The sequence below is a fragment of the Dasypus novemcinctus genome, chromosome 20 (assembly GCF_030445035.2).
Source record: "Dasypus novemcinctus isolate mDasNov1 chromosome 20, mDasNov1.1.hap2, whole genome shotgun sequence".
Lineage (NCBI taxonomy): Eukaryota > Metazoa > Chordata > Mammalia > Cingulata > Dasypodidae > Dasypus > Dasypus novemcinctus.
In genome coordinates this window covers 6,533,551-6,554,288 of record NC_080692.1, presented here as the reverse complement: position 1 = coordinate 6,554,288, position 20,738 = coordinate 6,533,551, and the positions used below count along the sequence as shown (strand labels likewise).

General features: G+C 40.4%; 1 non-coding gene across 1 annotated transcript; it reads left to right on the top strand.

Moving 5' to 3' along the window:
• The first annotated feature begins 1,838 nt into the window (after positions 1-1,838).
• LOC111762613 (U6 spliceosomal RNA) lies at positions 1,839-1,944 on the top strand. The gene has a single exon (XR_002795692.1). It is a non-coding gene; the product is annotated as a U6 spliceosomal RNA (small nuclear RNA).
• The last annotated feature ends 18,794 nt before the right edge of the window (positions 1,945-20,738 follow it).

Sequence of the window (20,738 nt, the reverse complement as noted above, 5' to 3'; positions counted from 1 at the left end):
TTAAAAAAGTATGAAAAAGACTATTTAGTGATGAAGTTTTAAAAAGATGTGTAAGACCTCTACACTGAAAATTTATGAATTGTGAGAGAAATTTTTAAAAACCCAAATAAATGCTTAAGGCAGTGACTGTTGCTGCCTAAATGGGAAGAAGAGAACATTGGGAGAAGGTATGGAAAAGGAAAGTGGTAGTGGTGTCAGAAGATTGGTTACATACATGGAGATTATTAATAAGTAAGTATATTAAGGACAGCAAGAACCAAGTTTCTCATTGTCAGAGAAGGGAGTTACAAATATAGAAGCAGGGTACTAGAATGAACCAGTTGTATTGGAAATAGTGTGAATTCACAATTTTAAATATATTAGATAAATATATATATATGTATGTTGATGCACACACACCCAGATACCTGTGTACATGTCCATGAATAGATGCTTAGACATGGATATATACATACACTATGTATTTATCCAAAAATGTATAATTTCTTGCTCTGACAACTGAGAGAGCCTGAATGTAGCACACCCCAATAGCAAATGAGAACATATAGAGGCCCAATCTTGATTTTTGAAAACCATTCTCCACTGAAAAGAACCAAGGCTTTTTGAAGAAATGACTGATTCTAGGACTGGGGCATGGAATGTATAAAATGAATCTGAACTTTCTCTAAACTGAACTCAGCATATAAATGCATTATCTTCCTCCCAGGGTGGGGCATGACTCCTGGGGATGAGCCTCCCTGGCACCAAGGGATTACTACCAAGCACAAACTAGCAATGCAACTGGAAAAAGACGTTGACCAATGGGATAAAGAGTAAAAACAAATGAGATTATATGGCTAAGAGACTTCAAAGTGAATTGGGAGGTGATTCCAGGCATTACTCTTATGCGTGTCTCAGTAGGATCTCATTGACTGCCCAAGTAAATATTGCTTCAAATAGTGGAGACATCCAGACACTATAGGCAGGACAGATATCTCAGGAGTTTGGTGCCCTGCCAGTGAGCCCTACTTGGGAATTTACACCCCCCAGTGTGACAGAGTTGGACTCAAGTGTGATTTCCCTACACATGGCTCTTCTACCCCTTCTATTTGAATTTATAGATAGTGCTATAGTTGATAGGTGTGTGTCTAAGAGACTTAAATCTTTGGTCTGTCCATGTGTCAGTTGGGTCCTGAATCTCAGCAGAGTTGCAACACCTACTCTCCAGGTCACTGAACTCACCCAGGACAGCTAACAACGGAATGATGATGGACAATGACCATCCCAAGGAACAGAGTCTGCAACTGCAAGCAAGATAGTCCCATCCACCTGCCCCATCGAATCTAAGCCCCTTCTCAATTAGAGGTGGAGTGGACATCACCATCCCAGAATCCTCAGGCTTGGGGAATGAATGATGGACTAGAGTAGCCTTAATGGTATCCTAGTATAGACTTATTGTAATCCTAGCAATGAAAGAACTATTCTCATTGATGTGGAGGCAATGGTCACTGGAGGTTCTGAGGGGAAGGAGAGGGAAAAACAGGTGTAATATGGGGACATTTTTGGGACTTGGGAATTGCCTGAATGATATTGTAATGACAGATACAAGCCATTATATATTTTGTCATAACTTACAAAGTTGTGTGGAAGGGAGTGTGAACTATAATGTAAACTATAATCCATGTTTAGTGGCAATGCTACCAATTGTAACAAATGTACCACACTAACGAAGGACACTGTTAATGTGGGAAAATGTGGGTGGGGTTGGGAGCAGGGCATATGGGAATCCCCTATATTTTATATGTAACATTTATGTAATCTAAGTATCTTAAAAAATAAAATTTTAAAAATTATATTTAGTGCTCGCTTCAGCAGCACATATACTAAAATTGGAATGATGCAGAGAAGATAGCATGGCCCCTCTGCAAGGATGACACGCAAATTCATGAAGCGCTCCAAATTTTTTATTTAAAAAAATTATATTAAAAAAATAAAATGAGCCTGGAACATTTTGTGTCAGAAAATAAGAAAGTCCTTTTCTCTGCCCTTTAATATCTCCGTCCCCTCTCCACCTGAAGCTGTCAGAGTGGACATCGTCCCCAATCCCTCAAGACTGAGGAATGAACAAAAAGAAGGGGGGGGTGTGTAACCACAAACCAAAGCAGATTTATTGTTATCATAATTAACTTGGAGCATTGATATAATTTTTTAAAAATGTGTTTTTGGTACATATTCTATTGGGAAGATAATTAGGAACTTCAAAATTTGGAGTGATAAAAGTAGGATGATTTTACGTTTTAAGTTTTGCTTAGAGAATTCAAGATCATCTTTATAATATTAAAGTTAAATGCAAAACCTCTGAATACATATTTTAGAAATATTTAAAGGAATATTGTTTTTTCTAATTGTTAAAAATAAAATGTATGCAAAAAAAAAAAAAAAAAAAAAGGAAGGAAGGAAGAAGGAAGGAAGCCCTTGGTGGGGATCTCTCCAGGGACCTAGAGTCCATTCGCTCCCACTGGCCAAATCTGGGGCGATGTGAGCATCACAATAAATGATGATAGTAACAAAGTATAAGCCATTGAATAAAACAGGAATCCTAGAATCCATATTTGACATAAATAAATATGTGAGTAAAAGTTATATGAGGATAAGTATTTATATAATCTCAATTATCTCCTTATAAAATATTTATGAGTTACAAAGAAAAAAGGAGCAGTTTCGAGTGGAGAAGGCAGGCAGACTCAGCCTTAACGGAGTCATCGATTTAGACCCATGGCGCAGCTTGACGCTGGAGGAGAGGGGAGAGGCGATTTGACCAGCACTTTGTCCTGCCATGTGCGTGATTGACCACAGCTGCGCTCGGAGAGAAAGTTATTCAGCCGCCGCCGCCACGTGCCTGATCACCCACAGCTACAACCTGGCAAGAAAGCATCTCCTGAGGACGCCTTGATTTGGACACTTTCATGGCCTCAGAATCATCAACTTTTTTTTCCCTAACAAATCAACTTTATTGACACATATCAATAAAGTGTATAGTTCATCCAAAGTGTACAACCGATGGTATTTGGTATAATCACATAGTTGTGCATTCATCGCTTCAATCATTATTAGAGCATTTTCATTATTTCAGTAATAATAATAAACAAAAAACAGACAAAAAAACAAACGAGAAACTTCCTCACCTCTCCATCTCTGTCTGCTTCCCCCACTGTACATAGCTGCCATTGCTGGCTATGCTATCCAAAGTGTAAAATCAATGGCTTTTGGAATATTCACAATGTTGTACATTCATCATCTCAAAAATTTTAGAATAATTTCATTACTCCTTAGCATTTTCCTCAGGCCTACATAACCACTAATCTCATTTCATCTTCATAAATTGATTTATATTTACATTTTATATAAATGGAATAATATATAGTATTCTGTCTGGTCTCCTTCACTCAGTATAATTTTTTTAATCTGATACTAACATTTTGTATATTCACTTACATTTCTTCAGCTTCAAAGAAAAATGGCCTTATATATGCAATTCTACCCCCATTCATATTTCACACACTATATTTATATTTCACATAATATATTTAGTTCATAATAGGGCAATGATACAGTATTTGTGCTTTTGTGTCTGGCTTGCTTCACTCAACACGATGTCTTCCAGGTTCATCCATGTTGTCATAGGTTTCACGACTTCATTTCTTCTTACCACTGCATAATATTCCATTGTGTGTATACTCCACAATTTGTTTACCCCTTCATCAGTTGATGGACACCTGGGTTGTTTCCAGCTTTTGGCTATCGTGAATAATGCTGCTGTGAGCATCAAGAACCATAAACTTTTAACCTAATAAATCCCCATTTTAAAAACCAACCTTTTTTCTGGTGTATTGCATTGGCAGTCGATAGCAAACTAAAGCAGTAATGGTTAAGACAGAGCTGTCAAATCACACCACTCAGGAGATGTGTAGATGACCATAAAGGACATCTTGAGTAAGACAGTGACGTGATGAAAGTGGTAATTTAGGGTGTTTCCTCTCCTGGGGCCACGCAGGATCGACCAGGAGCGGGGAGACTGGCTCCTCCAGTAACTGAGGTGCGTGGTGCTTCAGACCTGACCTGGAGGTGGAGAACCTGGGGAGGAAGCACAGAGTCCAAACACTTTATACAAATAAAATGCTCTTGGCGAATAACTCATACTCACAAAAGGTGGAAATGACCTAAGTGCAGGGGAATGATTTAAATAAATTCTGGTGATAGCCCACTCAATAGAGTACTATATAAGCAACTCAATGAACAGTAATAAAGACTATGCATCAAAATGGAAAAGTTCACATGACAGAAAATTAAGTTATAAAGAAGTGGGGTGCAAAATAATATGTGCATAGTTATTATGATGCCTATAAATATGCATGAAAAATATGCACCTAATTGTATCAAAGGGTAACGGTGATTGTGTTATAGAGTTGGAATTATCTGATTGGTTTTATATTCTGTTTTCCAAATTTTCTGTAATATGACTATATCCTTTTTAAAGACTCTGTAATCCCAACTTTCTATTTAGACTAATTTGTTCTCTGCCTTAAATGATTTTTGGGGATTTTGAGGTCTCCTAGGGCCCGGAAGGAGCCTTAATAAAATATAAGCAGAGTCATTTGGAGATGGTCATCATTAACGCTTAAAGCAGGTTTGGCCCTTGATGAAAAAAAAAGCAACAACAAAAACAGAAAACATCTTTTTTCCAGGCATCCCAAGGAAGCTCTTTTCCCTGAACATCTGCACGTGGGATTGGTCTTGCTTTGTGTCTTGGCTGGGCACCCAGTGCCATCGTTTGCACCTCCTTCTCCTGGCCCTTTTGGTCTTCATGGAAACGAATGTGGAAATCAGTAAGCCCCAAAATGGTCTGGCTGACGTGGCCTCCAGCTATGCTTTTTGGGACCCCCAGTGCCACTTTGCATCTCTACTTGGAGGCAGTATTAAGTAGCTTGATAAGATCATCATGGACTTGGGAATCAGGCAGACCTGGGTTCAAATTCTGGGTCCCCTGCTCACACCTATAGCACGGTGGGCAAGTACTTAACTATGCCCCCTTTGCTCATTATTGGCCTTGTGGGATTGTAGGATGGTTGAACCCAGACCCAGGAAGAGACAGTAGCTCTTTTACCATCACTTACCCTCACCATCCAGGTGCCGAGGGAGAAGGACACTGGCTTCCGAGTGGACCTGTACCTGTCACCCCCATTCGTTAGAGGAGGGGCCAGGCCAGGGCTCCAAGAGCCTCTCGATGACTCAGCCTGCCCTCAAACACTGTCTGCATCAGTGGTTCCCTGGAAGAGTCTGGAATCACCACCATCTGTGTGGGAGGAGCAGTCCGAGCACAGTCCACCCCTCTTCCCGAAACCCACAAATACAAGGTCTGCTCAGGACTGGGTGTGTCAGCCTGGTGGGATAACACGAGCCCCTAGTGGGTCAGGGACTGCTGGTGCATTCCCTCCCCGATTGCCCTGAGCAGGAGTAACACTAGACACAGTCCGGCTCTGGTGTGCATGTTTTACGACATTCCGCTCACACCCCAGTGGTATGTCTGTCCCTGGCAGGGAGGGAATGGGGTCCCTCTGCTGTGGCAGCACATGAACAGAGGGGTGCTGCCCAGAGAACACCTTCCTGCACGGACCTCGGATTGAGACCACTGGTTATGGGAACCGATGCCCACTAGTGAAGCTGCACTTGCTCAGTCTTTTCCATCAGAGCCTGTGTGAGTTGTACTTTTGCTGGTAACCCCAACACCTGTATTGGAGTATGTCGACATCTTTTTTGGGGTCTTTCCTTTTGACCAAATATTCCTATGCAGTTAGAAAATTGATTGAGGTAGAGGCACAATTTTCAGGTAAGGCAGGAAAAATGGCATTCTTTCTATACCTTAGTGATCGCAAAGACAAACAAATAAATGGGTAGCACAGAAATAACCAGTCATTTATTTATAACATTTCTCTGAAGTCATCTCCCCGGAAGTCCTCCTTTTGTGGTATTTATGTCTTTTCTACCACCTCTTCCTGGTGTCATCCAGAACCTCTGTGAGCTGGTCAATATCTGTAGGAGTTTGGGAGTCTCAGGAACATTTACAGGGACCTCCTCTAGCACCACAGGTACAGTACAAGAGTCAACCAGGGGAATAATTCAGATGGGAGATCGGTCTCTCCTTCCACCCCATTTCATACCTGTCCCTACCAGAAAGTTCAGGACCCTTCATAGTTACAGAACTCATAGCTCTCACTGCCTTCCACATTCACATTCAGTCCCGCTGTACATGCTATTCTCACCCCAAAGTTTAGCATCAGTCCTGTATTACAGACTCCAAGAAACCCAGAATTCTCCTATGGGGCTCCAAATGGGTGATGAGTAAGGTTGAGGTAGCCCACAACCACCAAGGCCAGCTCCAGCTCTGGTTCAGTGGGAAGAGCACAGACTGAAGGATGCTTATGGGATGCTTACCCACACCACAAAGTACATCTTCCTTCGTGAAAACCTGGGTCAGAAGCTCTGGACCTGTCCCGTCCATCCAACCTGATAGGAAGGACCCATGGGAGGATGTTACCTGGCCCTTGTCTTTACACTGGTTGGCTACCCCAAAGCATGCATCCAATCCTCAGTGTAAGTGGACTGCTGCTCTGAGACTTTGTGCACAGTCTAGGACCCCCGATTTTTATTTTACTATTGCATTAAATTCATGATCATATTTCTGATTTCTTTGGCTCTTGATCCTTGCCCTACGTCCTGTTAATGGTCTCTTACTTGTCCTTCCAATCTCATTCTTGATGTTCTTTGGGCACGTACTTCTGATTTCTCTCCGCAAGAACCGCTTGGATTATCTCTGCTAATGCCTCTCTCAGTCAGCATGTTTTCCTGGTCCAGTCCAGCTCCCCCAGCGCACGACATTGCCTCCTCCTGGGAGGTACTTTCATGCTGTCTCTGTTGATAAGAACCACATAGAAGAAACTAACACGTCAGTCCACCACCTATGTAAAGACTAGAGCTTCATGGCAATTTTCGTCTCTTTTACCTCATAAAGTCCCAACCTAAAGACACTATCGGGAAAGGAGTCAGAAAGCTTAAATGCTTAAGCTTTTAAGACAGGGTAGAGAAAGAGAAGTGTGGTGTGCTGCTAAAATGAGGAAACTGTAAACAATTTATCATCTAAGTCTTTTGCTCTTGGACTCTGATCTCTGCACGTTGATATCTTCTATATCTGTCCCTAACCCTAACTCTACCCCACTTTCTTTTGGCTGGATCCATGGTCTTACTGGCAATGCTTCTTGACTTACCCCTTTGGCTTGGTATTATTTTTTTTTAAAGATTTATTTTTATTTTTTAATTTATTTGTCTCCCCTCCACCCCCCCGCAAGTTGTCTGCTCTCTGTGTCCATTCTCTGTGTGTTCTTCTGTGACCGTTTCTATCCTTATCAGCAGCACCGGGAATCTGTGTTTCTTTCTGTTGCGTCATCTTGTTGTGTCAGCTCTCCATGTGGGCAGCGCCATTCCTGGGCAGGCTGCACTTTCTTTTGCGCTGGGCGGCTCTCCTTAAGGGGTGCATTCCTTGTGCGTGGGGCTCCCCTACGCGGGGGACACTCCTGCGTGGCAGGGCACTCCTTGTGCACATCAGCACTGCGCATGGGCCAGCTCCACACGGGTCAAGGAGGCCCGGGGTTTGAACCTTGGACCTCCCATGTGGTAGGCGGACGCCCTATCCATTGGGCCAAGTCCGCTTCCCTGGCTTGGTATTTTGACACTGGTCCATATTCTCCCTGCCCTACCCGCCTATTCCATGCCAGGTCCTACTCCTCCAACTGCTACCCTTTCCTCTGTCCCAGGGGTCCAGCTCTCGCTTGCCCACCTCACCGGCCCTGACAAGAACCTGGGTTTCTTAGCACACTTGCTCCTTTCCAGGCCAATATGTACCTTTGAGTAGAGCTAATATCCTCTATGCGGAATTTAGAAGAAGGGTGGTAAGCTATCGGGTAAGCGAGTGAAGAAAAGAGGCCACAGAAAGTGAAAAAGGGTGAAAATGTCAGGGAGGAATCATGGAGGGAGAGGAAGAACTGTGAAGATGCTGAAGTGATATTTGGGGGGAATCCAACACCTGCAAGAATGAAGACAAATGTAAATGAGTTCTATGAGGAACGAAAACAAAACACGTGGAAGCAAGAGTTGAAAACAGGAAAAGAAATGGGAAATTTTGACTTGTACATGTTACTACAATAAAAAGTTCCTCATTTTTTAATGTAATATTTTGTATGATCTATGTATCTTTTTAAAAAATTTTAAAAATCTATTTTTAAAAAACCAAAAACATTTATCTACCAAAAAATAAATTAAAGAAGTAAAAAAAACCAACTGTGTAATACAATTTAAAGCTTTCTGGGAGAAAGTTTCATTAAAACAGTACTCTTTCTCTTTCTATCTATATATATATCTTAAAAGACATAAGTACTGTAACAAAATGCAATAAACTATTCAGTGTTTGCTAATGTAGTTGCTAAATAAATGTTTGTTGAAAGAATGAATGCAGGGAGGGGCGAATACTTAAACCATACTTATGGAAATTACCAAATTATTGAGTAATTACCATAAGCCAGTCATGTTTTTCAGCCTTTTATATGTATTATCTCTTTTAATCAACCCACCAATTCTTTTAGGTAGGTGCTCTTGTTCCTCCCCATTTCACAGATGAGGAAACCAGAGTACGGAAAGATTGAGTAGTTACAGCAGGGAGACCTGTTCTGCAGTCCACTAGCAGCGCTGGGAAACGTACCTTCACTATCTAATTTCCCAGTACTTAGCTGACCACACTGTTGGGCAAGCAAGGCTCAAGGTTCTGCGTTCCCCGTAGGAGCCACCGCGGCATTTGTGCTGCCACCTGCTGGCGAGGGCACCTGTCCTTTTCGCCTGTCCCTGGCACTTCCCATTTGTGACTTCCTGATTCCAAGGGCTGTAGGCACCACTTGGCTGTACACCTCCTCAGCCTTAGCCAGAAACGAGTGTACGGGGTGTGTGGGGGGGCGGGGAGCAGGGCTGTTAAGCGGAGACAGAACATGGAGACTGGTGCAGGGCTGGGTTCCACCCCTCTAGAGTCTGTCTTGACTCTCATCTCTGCTAGACCAAAGCAAAGTCCTGTGCATCCTCCATCCAGTCCTTCACCAGTCCACAGAGGCCAGCAATTCCAAGGGGCACCATTTTCCCACTCACCCCTGAAAGGAAAAAATAAGCATGCACAATTATAATCACACAATGTCATAATTTGAAAGATGCAGCCCTGTTTCAGAGATGTTAAACTGTTGGGGGGGGGGGGCAGGAAAGAGCACCTTAAAATTGATGAAATGTGGTATATAAAGGTATCTTGAGAGACTTTTCTAACACTTGGGGCCTGCTCATAGCCAGCGTTGGCTGTGACCATTGCTATTGTCAAATTGCAACACTGTCCCCACTTTTGGTGGCTATGGACAAATAGTGCCCTTCTCCAAAAACCAGGTAACTGTGTGTATTTGAGTCTGGTGGTTGGCAAGGGAAGATCAAGTGGGAGATGCTGCTAAGGAGAGACACAGGGAGGAGTATGAAGTATCAGAGGCCATGAGGCAGGCAGGGCCAGAAGTGTCTTCTTTTGATTTATTTTTTACCATGTCACGAGATACAAAGATTTCCATCCCCTACAGAAGTTCCTTCATGCCCTTCTAGTCAATTCCCAGCTGAAGCCTCAGCTCCTGGCCATCACAGACCTGTTTTTTATCATTATACTTTTAACTTTTCTAGAATTCATATAAATAGAATCATGCAGTATGTCACATTTTGTGTCCAGAATATTTCTCTGATCATAATGCCTTTGGGACCTAACTTTGTTGTTGTGTGTCTCAGAATGTATTTCCTTTTATTGCACAGTAGAATTCCTTTGAATGGATTACACCTCAATTTGTATATCCATTCATTCGTTGTTCCCAGTTTGGGGCTTTTGTGGATAAAGCTCCTATGAACATTCACATAAAAGTCTTGCGTGGATATACGCTCTTATCGCTTTCGGGTAGATATCTGTGCGTGGGATTTGGTCATATGGAAAATGCACTTTTGACTTTATACGAAACTGTCAAACTGTGTTCCAAAGTGATTATACCATTTTTCACACTAACTTGCAATGTACAGGAGTTCCAGTTGCTTCATATCCTTGTCACCTCCTGGTATGGTCAGATTTTTTTGTTTTGTTTTTAATTTCAGGCATTCTACTTGGATATAGTATAATTTTCATTTCCTTCTATAAATGATGTTAGGTATCTTTTTTTGTACTTGTTTACATGTGTATATGCTGTGTATACACTCATTGGTAGGGTCTGTCTAAGTATTTTATCTATTTAAAAATCAGATTGTTTGCTTTCTTATTACTGAGGCTTCTTTATGTTTTCTGGATACAGATACATTATTGGATATAACTTTTGCAAATGTTTTCCTCCTGTCTGTGACTTGCTTTTTTATTTAACATTTCAAAGAAGTCCACTTTATCAATTTTTTCTCTTATATTTTATTCTACTTCTCTCCTGTTTAAAAATCTTGGCATAATCCAAGGTCATCAGGATTTTCTCCCAGACATTTCTGTAAAAGTTTTATTATTCTAGCCCTTCAATTTAGGTACAATGGAGCACTTGGAGTTACTTTTTTGTATATGATGTAAGGTAAGAGTGAAGGGTCATTTTTTTTTGCATTTTAATAGTGAATTCTAGCACTATTTGTTGAAAAGACCGTCCACTGAAATACCTTGATTTACCTTGGTGTCTGTGTAGAAAATCAATTGGAGATATATAATAGAGCCATATAATACATAAAATAAAATTGTAATACATATTATATATGTCATTTATTAGCTCTCTGTTTTGTTCCATTCATCAATATGTCTATTCTTACAACAATACCACACTGTTTTGATGATGATATTTGGTGCATTTTGAAATCAGGTCATGTAAGTCCTCTAAATTTGTTTTTCAAACTTGTTTTGATTATACTAGATTCCTTGCATATCCATGTAAGTTGAGGGGGAGACATTGTCACTTTCTGTGAAAGCAACTGCTGTAAATTTAATTGCCATGAGATGACCCTATCGATGAATTTGGAGAGAACTGACCTCTTAATAGTACTGAGTCTCTTCTCTTACGTAAACATGGGCTAACTCATTTATGGAACCATTCTTCAAGTTCTCTTACCAATGGTCTATAGTTTCCAGTATACAGTTCCTGGAAAAATATTTTTTTTTTATATTATCCCTGAGTTTTATGCTTTTTCATACTTTTTTGGCTACTGTAAATTTATTGTTTTGTAATTCCAGTTTCCAAGTGTTTGTCACTAGTATATAGAAATACAATTGTTTTTTATATATTGCCCTTGTATTTCATGACCTTGCTATACTACTTACTAGTAGGTTTTTTTGGCAGATACTATTTGTATAGTATTTTCTGTACAAGTGATCAGGTCATCTGTTAACAAAGACAAGTATCCTTCCTTTCCAGTCTGTGTGTCTTTTATTTTTTTTCTTGCTCTCCAGTGTAAGAATGAAATTGGTCAGAGCAAAGATCTTTGCCTTGTTCACCATCTCAGGGGGAAAACATTGTCTTCCATCTTTATGGATGATAGCTTTAGGGTGTTTGTAAAGTCCTTTTCAGGTTGAAGAAATTTTCCTGCATTGTTAGTGTGATGAGAGTTATTTTTTATCATAAATGAGTATCGAATTCTCTCAAATTCTTTTTCTGCGTATATTGAAATTATCATATTTTCTCCTTTATTCTCCTAATTTGGTGAATTACATTCATCACTTTCAAGTATTAAACCAAACTTTTATTCCTGGGCTAAATCCCACCTTGTCATGGTACATGATCTTTTTAATGTGCTGTTGGATTCAAATCGTGTCTATTTTGTTGAGGACCTTTGCATCTAAATTCATGAGAGAGGGAAGTGGACTTGGCCCAGTGAATAGGCATCTGCCTATCACATGGGAGGTCCACGGTTCAAACCCCGGGCCTCCTTGACCCGTGTGGAGCTGGCCAATGCTCAGTGCTGATACGTGCAAGGAGTGCCCTGCCACACAGGGGTGTCCCCGCATAGGGGAGCCCCACGCGCAAAGAGTGCGCCCCATAAGGAGAGCCGCCCAGAGCGAAAGAAAGTGCAGCCTGCCCAGGAATGGTGCCACACACACGGAGAGCTGACACAACAAGATGACGCAACAAAAAGAAACACAGATTCCCATGCCGCTGACAACAACAGAAGCAGACAAAAAAGACGTCGCAGCAAATAGACACAGAGAACAGACAACTGGAGCAGGGGTGGGGGTAGGGGAAGGGAAGAGAAATTTAAAAAAAAACATAAAATAAAATAAATTCATGAGAGATATTAGTCTATAGTTTCTTTTTCATACTGACTTTACCTGGTTTTGATATCAGGGAAATAATGGCCTCACAAAATGAGTTGGAAGTATTTTGGTAAGAACTTGTATAAAATTGGTGGCACTTTTTCTTTAAATATTTGGTTAATTCCCCGGGAAACATGAGGGCCTGGAGATTACCTTTTCCATCCAACAGATTTTGTATGCTTTTAATTTTCATCCAGTTCCAAATACTTTCTAATGTCCCTTGTGATTTCTTCTTTGATCCTATAGGTTATTTAGAAATGTGTTGTTCAATTTTCAATTTGGGGAATTTTCTATGTATTTTTCTGTTATTGATTTCTGATTTAATTCTACTGTTATCAGAGAACATATATGGTATGATTTTAACTCTTTTAAATTTATTGACATTTGTTTAATATCTCAGAATATGGTCTGTCTTATTGCATACTCCAAATATACCTCAAAAAAACATTTTTTTAAGGAGGTACTGGGGCTTGAACATGGGAAGCAGGCACTCAACCATGAGCCACATCTGCTCCCTAGTGAGAGTTGGTCTTTTCATTTGTTTGTTTTTAGGAGGTACCAGGGATCAAACCCAGGACCTTGTGTGTGGGAAGCAGGTGCTCAACCACTTGAGCTACATCTGCTCTCTCCAAATGGACTTTAAAGGAGTGTGTATTCTGTTGTTTGGGGTAGAGTTTGATAAATTTCAGTTTAGGCATATTGGTTGTGAGTGTCCAAGCCTCCGAGATCCTCACTGATTTTCTGTCTACTTGTCCTATCGATTTCTGATGGTGATGTGTGGATTTTACAGTTGTGGTTTTCTTTACTTCTATCTGTACTAACCATTTTTACTTCATGTCTTTTGAGGCTCTGTTGTTAGGAACATACACATTTAGGATGTCTTTTTTTAAAAAGATGTATTTTATTTATTTATTTATCCCTACCCCCCTCGTTGTTTGCACTTACTGTGTCTGTTTGTCTTCCTTATTTCTTTGGGAGGTACTGGGAGGCGAACCTGGGACCTCTGATGTGGGAAGGAAGTGCCTAATCATTTGAGCACCTCCTCTCCCTGCTTCTGCCGTGTCTTTCCCTATATTTTCCCTCCCTGTGTCTCTTGTTGTGTCATCTTGTCGCATCAGCTTGCTGTCTTCTTTAGGAGGCACCAGGAACTGAACCAGGAACCTCCCAGGTGGTGGGCAGGAGCTCAATCGCTTGAGGCACATCCACTTCCCCAGGATATCTTCTTGATAGATTGAGAGCTTTGTCATTATGAAATATTCCTCTTTCTCCCTAGGAATATTCTTTATTCTGAAATTGACTTTGTCTGACACTAATATAGCTACTCCCACTTTATTTTTATTTGTGGTATACCCATTTCCAACCTTTTATCTTTAATTTAGCTGCATCTTTACATTTAAAGTGCACAGCATCTAGCTGGGTGTTACTTTTTTTTTTTTTTTAATTTTTTTATTTTTTATTGACTTTGTAATAATATTACATTAAAAATATATATGTGAGGTCCCATTCAACCCCACCCCCCCCACCCCCCCTCTCCCCCCCCCCCCCCAACAACACTCGTTCCCATCATCATGACACATCCATTGGATTTGGTAAGTACATCTTTGGGCACCTCTGCACCTCATATACATTGGTTCACATCATGGCCCATACTCTCCTCTATTCCATCAAGTGGGCCCTGTGAGGATTTACAATGTCCGGTGATTACCTCTGAAGCACCATCCAGGGCAGCTCCATGTCCCGAAGACGCCTCCACCTCTCATCTCTTCCTGCCTTTCCCCATACCCTTTGTCCATTATGTCCACTTTTCCCAATCCAATGCCACCTCTTCTATGTGGACATTGGATTGGTTGTGTCCATTGCACCTCTATGTCAAGAGGAGGCTCAGATTCCACCTGGATGCTGGATACAATCCTCCCATTTTCAGTTGTAATCACTCTAGGCTCCATGGTGTGGTGGTTGTCCTTCTTCAACTCCATCTTAGCTGAGTGTGGTAAGTCCAATAAATCAGATTGTAGGTGCTGGAGTCTGTTGAGGCTCAGGATCTGGCTATCACATTGTCAGTCCAGAGATTCAAATCCCCTAAATATATCTTAAACCCCAACATTAACTGCACCTCCAGCACATTAGCATGAAAGTCTTATGAAGGGAGATCCCATCTGAGTCCAGATTCATCACACATAAACACCATTTCCAAAGAGGGGCCATCTGCCCTGGTAGTTATGGGTGTTACTTTTTGAAGTCCAGCCTGATAAGCTCTGTCTTTCACTTGTACTGTTTAGGTACTTTCCATCTAATGCAATTATTGATTTAAACAGTCCATTACCTTTCTTTTAAAGAAATTTAAAATGAGAAAAAAAATTTTATATTTACCCACTTTTAGCATTTCTTTACTCTTCATTCCTTTTCTTTTTTTTTCAAAGATTCATTTTTAAAATTTATTTCTCCACCCCGCCATTGTTTGTGCTCTCTGTTTCCTCTCTATGTCCATTTGTTGTGCACTCTCTGTGTCTGCTCGTCTTATCTTTAGGAGGCACTGGGAACCAAACCTGGGACCTCCTGTGTGGGAGAGAGGTGCTCATTCTTTTTCTATTCGCTTCATTTTTCTTATGTGTTAAGAGCTTTCTTTAGCATTTCTTGTAATTTAACTATGTTGGTGATGAATTCTCTCAGCCTTTGTTTGTCTGAGAAAAATCTCTAGTTCACCTCCTTTTTTTTTTTTTTAGGTACCAGAGGCTGGAGATTGAACCTGGGACCTTGTATGCGGGAAGCTGACACTGAACCACTGAGTCACATCGACTTCCTTCAGTTGTTTTTGGGTTTTTTTTTTCCATTTGTTCTGCTTGTTGTTTGTTTGTTTGTTTGCTTTCAGTAGGCACCAGGAACCAAATCTGGGACCTCCTGTATGGTAGACTGGAGCCCAATCACTTGAGCCACATCCGTTTCCCCCTCCTTATCATTTTTGAGAGATATTTTTTGCTGAGTATAGAATTTAACTTAACAGCTTTTTTCTTTTAGCACTGTAAAGATGTCACTCGTGGGACTGTGGGAAGATGGTGGCATAGGAAACTCCACGAATCAGTCTCTCCACCCAAACCACTATTGAAGTAGCAGGACCTGTCTTAACTATTTTGAAACTCTGGAATCTGGTGGAACATTGTGCGGCATCCAGGGGGAAGCTGGAGGAAGAGGCTGGGAAACTGATACAGTCTTTGAGTTTCACCCTCCCTCAGGGGCAAGACCCCTCTCCCCTGTCTTGTGGCAGCTAGTCATGGTACTGGAGTTTGGGCTCCTGGCACAGCTTGCTGGTGCCAGGATGGGTCCTTTTTTCCTGTGGGGTCAGTAGCAATGTCCCCCTTTTCATTTCTGATTACACAATCACAGTAATCGAAAGAACATGGTACTGGTACAAGGGCAGACATATAGGCCAGTAGAATCAAACTGAAAGTTCAGAAACCAATCCTCACACTTATGGCCAACTGGTTTTTGACAATGGGTCAGCAAAGACCACTCAATTGGGAAAGAATAGTCTCTTTAACAAATGGTGCTGGGAAAACTGAATGTCCACATGCAAAAGAATGAAGGAGGATCCTCTACCTCAACTCAAAATGGATCAAAGTCCTAAATATAAGAGTTAGAACTACCAAACTCCTAGAAGGAAACGTAGAGCACAGAGAAGCATCTTCAGGCCTTGAATCAGGCCATGGTTTCTTAGACTTTACACCCAAAGCACAAACACAGAAGGAAAAACAGGTAAATGGGATCTCATAAAAATTAAAAACTTTTGCACATCAAAAGACTTTACTGTGAAAGTAAAATGACAATGAACACAATGGGAGAAAATATTTGGAAACCACGTATCTAGTGAGGGTTTACTATTCAGAATATATAAAGAAATTTTTGAAGTTAACAATAAAAAGATAATGAACCCATAGTCAAAAGACATGAATAGACATTTCTCCAAAGAAGATATACAAATGACCAAACAACATTAGAAAAGATGTCAACATCTTTAGTTACTGGGGAAATGCAAATCAATGAGGTACCATTTCATATCCACTAGAATGGGTACTATTAAAAAAAAAAAAGAGGTAAGCAGATGTGGCTCAAGTGATTGGGCTTCCACCTACCATATGGGAGGACCTGGGTTCAAACCCTGGGGCCTCCTGGTAAAAGGCATGCCTGTGTTGTGAGCCAGTGCCTGCTCAGTGGTCCAGTGCCCGTGCAAGTGAGTCACACAGCAAGATGATGACAAAAGAGAGACAAAGGGGAGAGTCAAGGCAAGGTGCAACCAAAACTAGGAACTGAGGTGGCACAAGTGACAGGGAATCTCTCTCCACATCAGAGGTCCCCAGGATCAAATACTGGTGAATCCTAGAGGAGAAAAGCCAGAAGAGAAGACAAAAAGAGAAATAGACACAGAAGATCAACAGCAAATGGACATGGACAACAAAAACAGCAGAGTGGGGGGAGGGGGAAGGAAGGGGAAGGAGAGGGGAGGAGTGTTTAATTTAAAAAACAGAAAATGATGGGTGTTAGAGAGGATGGAGAGAAATAGGAACACTCATTTTTGGCAGGAATGCAAAATGGTGCAACCACTGTGGAAGACAGTTTGGTGGTTCTTCAGAAAGTTAAGTATAGAATAACCATTTGACCCAGAAATCCCACTGCTAGGTATATACCCAAAATAACTGAAACCAGAACCTTGAACAGATATTTGCACATCAATGCTCATAGTGGCATTCTTCACAATTGTCAAAATATGGAAGCAACTTAAGTTCCATCAACCAATAAATGGATAAATAAAATGTGATGTACACATACAATGGAATATTATTCAACTGTAAAAAGGAATGAAGTTCCAATATGTGCAACAACGTGGATAAACCTTGAAAATATCACGTTGAGTGAAATAAGCCAGACATAAAAGGGCAAATCGTGTATGATCTGTACGATAAGAAAGAACTAGAATAAGCACACTCATATAATCAGAAACTAGAATATAGGTTTCTAGAGGCTGGGTTGGTGGTAGGGAATAAATAATTAATATTTAAATTGTATAGACTTTCTATTTGGGCTGCTGGAAAAGTTTTGGGTAATGGATGGTGGTGATGTTAACACAACATTATAAGTGTAATTAACAGCACTGAAGTGTATATTTGAATCTGGTTAAAAGGGGGGAATTTTAGGTTGTATATATATTACTAGAAAAAAACAGGACTGTACAACACAAGCAGTGAAACCTATTGTAAACAATGGACTGTAATTAATAGTACAATTATAAAAATAGTTTTTTATGTATTATAACATGTACCACACCAACACAAAATGTTAATAATAGGGTGGAATATGGGAACTTTGCATTTTGATTTTTCTGTAAATCTACAACTTCTCTAATAATAATAGTAATAATAAAAAAGATGACACTCCTTTGTATTCTGGTTTGTATAGTTTCTGTAGTCATTCTCTTGTTTTTCTTTATATAATGTCTTTTGGGGCAGCTTGTTTTTATTTTTATTTTTTTTCAGGAAGTACCAGGAATTGAACCCAGGACCTCATACATGTGAAGCAGACATTCAACCACTGAGCTATACCCACTCCATGGGGACAGCTTTTAACATATGCTTTCTATCACTTCTTTCAGCAATTTTATTTATGATGTGCCTTGGTGTAGTTTTCTTCATGCTGATTCTACTGGGGTTCATGAGATTCTTGAATTGGTGGTGTGTTTTCTAATTTTCATCAAATTTGGAAAATTTGAGTTATTTTTTATTGAAATATCCTCTCCCTCTTTTATGGGGCTACAGTACAATTTTTATTAGATCTCAGTACACTGTGGAGTTTATATTGTTGGGTGCTGGATTTTTTACATTCCTTTTAAAATGTTGGCATTTGAGCTGACATACAATTCTGTTGGAATCAGTGTGATTCTTTTGAAGCTTGCTCTTAAGGTTTTTAGGGGGAGTTCCAGAGCAGCCGTTAGTCTATGGTTAATTTACCCCTGTGATGCAGCTGATTCCCTTCTGAGGTTGCTATCCTATGCATGGTGTACTCCCATCACTCCATGACCTCTGAGATTTTAGACTATTGCTTCCAAGGGTTTTTGTTTGTTTGTTTGTTTTGTTTTTAAATCATTTTTTTAAAGATTTATTTTTTATTTATTTCTCTCCCCTTCCCCACCCTCCCCCAGTTGTCTGCTCTCTGCGTCCATTCACTGCGTGTTCTTCTGTGTCCACTTGCATTCTTGTCAGCAGCACCTGGAATCTGCATCTCTTTTTGTTGTGTCATCTTGCTGTTTCAGCTCTCTGTGCATGCAGTGCCATTCTTGGGGAGGCTGCACTTTCTTTCGCACTGGGTGCCTCTCCCTACGGGGCACACCCCTTCAGTATGGGGCTCCCCTACGTGTGGGACACCCCTGCATGGCAGAGCACTCCTTGCGTGAATCAGCACTGCGCGTGGGCCAGCTCATCACATGGGTCAAGGAGGCCCGGGGTTTGAACGCTGGACCACCATTGTGGTAGGCAGATGCCCTATCCATTGGGCCAAATTCACTTCCCTCCAAGGGTTTTTTATCCATTCTTCTGTATGTCATCCAAATATATACAGACCAGGATTCAGACAATGATTTCAGGGGATCCCTCTGCAGCTCTCTAGGGAGCTCCTTCTGCACACTTGTCTCTGGTCCAATATTCTGCCCCTAAATGCAGCTTCCTCCACCTCCCAGATGTGAAACCTTGTTTCACGCAACTCAATGAGACAGCTGAGCTCTGTTTGGGCTTCTTCTTCCTGATCTGTAACCTGGAAACTGCCTCCAAGCAGTAGTCTGGGGAGAGCTAGGGCTCGCTTCTCTCAGTGGTTTCCCTTCTCACAGCCCTTTGCTGCCTGTTGTCCAAGGCTGTTTCATATAGTTTGTCAGTTCCCTATTTGTTTATGGTGGGAGGGCAATTTCTTATATCAGAAATTTATGGCCAGAAGCAAAAACCCCACTTCAATCATCAAGTACACATAAAGCACTTCTGCTGCCTACGGAAGTATGATGGTTGACATTAGGAAAAGCATTGTGTCATTGTTTGAGTTACAAGCTGGACTAGCTATTTTTCATGGAACAATGCTTTTGTTTGAAAGAATAGCCAACAGACAAACTGTGGTTATTGAGACTTGGATATCTGGCAGACATTTTCTTGCAAATGACCAACTGAGCATGTCACTTAAGGAAAACAGCTGACAATATTTGTTGCTGATGATCAAATTTGAGATTTCAAATGAAAATTATCATTTTGGAAAATTGTATTTGTCACCATGAGCTTGACAACTTCCCAATAATTAAAGAGCTTTTCTCATGAGAAGGAAGAGATGATATTAATTAATGCATTTTTTTAAAAAAACATTGTATAGTGAAATCTGTGAGCATTTGGAAGATATGCTTTAATCCATGAACTAATATTTTCAAAATGTCCAATGCATGATATTACAAAATCATGCATGAGAAAAGGATCCATTTAAGTTTTGATGGATTTTGATGAAATAGAGTATGAAAAGTTTATTAACAAGGTTTCAAATTCCATATTGCAACTAACTTTTTAAAAACTACCACTGGTTAAGATTGGATCTAGTATCAAAGAGAAACATACACAATGATCTGATTAAGATACTCTTTCTTTTCCAACCACATATCCACATGAGGTTAGATTTTCTTCATATACTTCAAACAAAGTAACATATTTTTGCAACAGATGGACTGCAGGAGATATGAGTATCTAGTTTTCTTCTATTAAGCTACATAGTAAAGAAATTTGCAATAATGTAAAACAATGCCTTTTTTCTCACTAATTAAAAACAAAATTTTTTTTTTAATGGTACCAGGGCTGGGGAAAGAACCTGGGACCTCATACGTGGGAAGCCAGTGCTCAATCACTGAGACACATGGGCTCCCCTGAGTTGGTGTTTTCATCTGTTTGCTTGTTGTTTGTTTTTGGTTTTAGAAAGTACAAGGGACCAAACCTGGGCCCTCCCATGTAGGAAGCAGACGCTCAACAGCTTCAGTCACATCTGCTCCCCAATCTCACTAAATTTTAAAAAGTATAGTTATTTTCATAAAAATATGGTATTTATGTTAATATGTAATATGCTTATAATTTTACTTAAAATGAATTATAACTTTTAAATGTTCTGTTTTAATTCCTAATATGGTACATATTGGTAGAGATGATCTTCATTAAAAAAAGACTCTTGGAGGGCCTCAGGAATTTGTAAGAATGGGAAGGGGTTCTGAGACCAAAAAGTATGAGAACAGTCACTTTAAATAATGTTAGAATTAGCTGTTCTC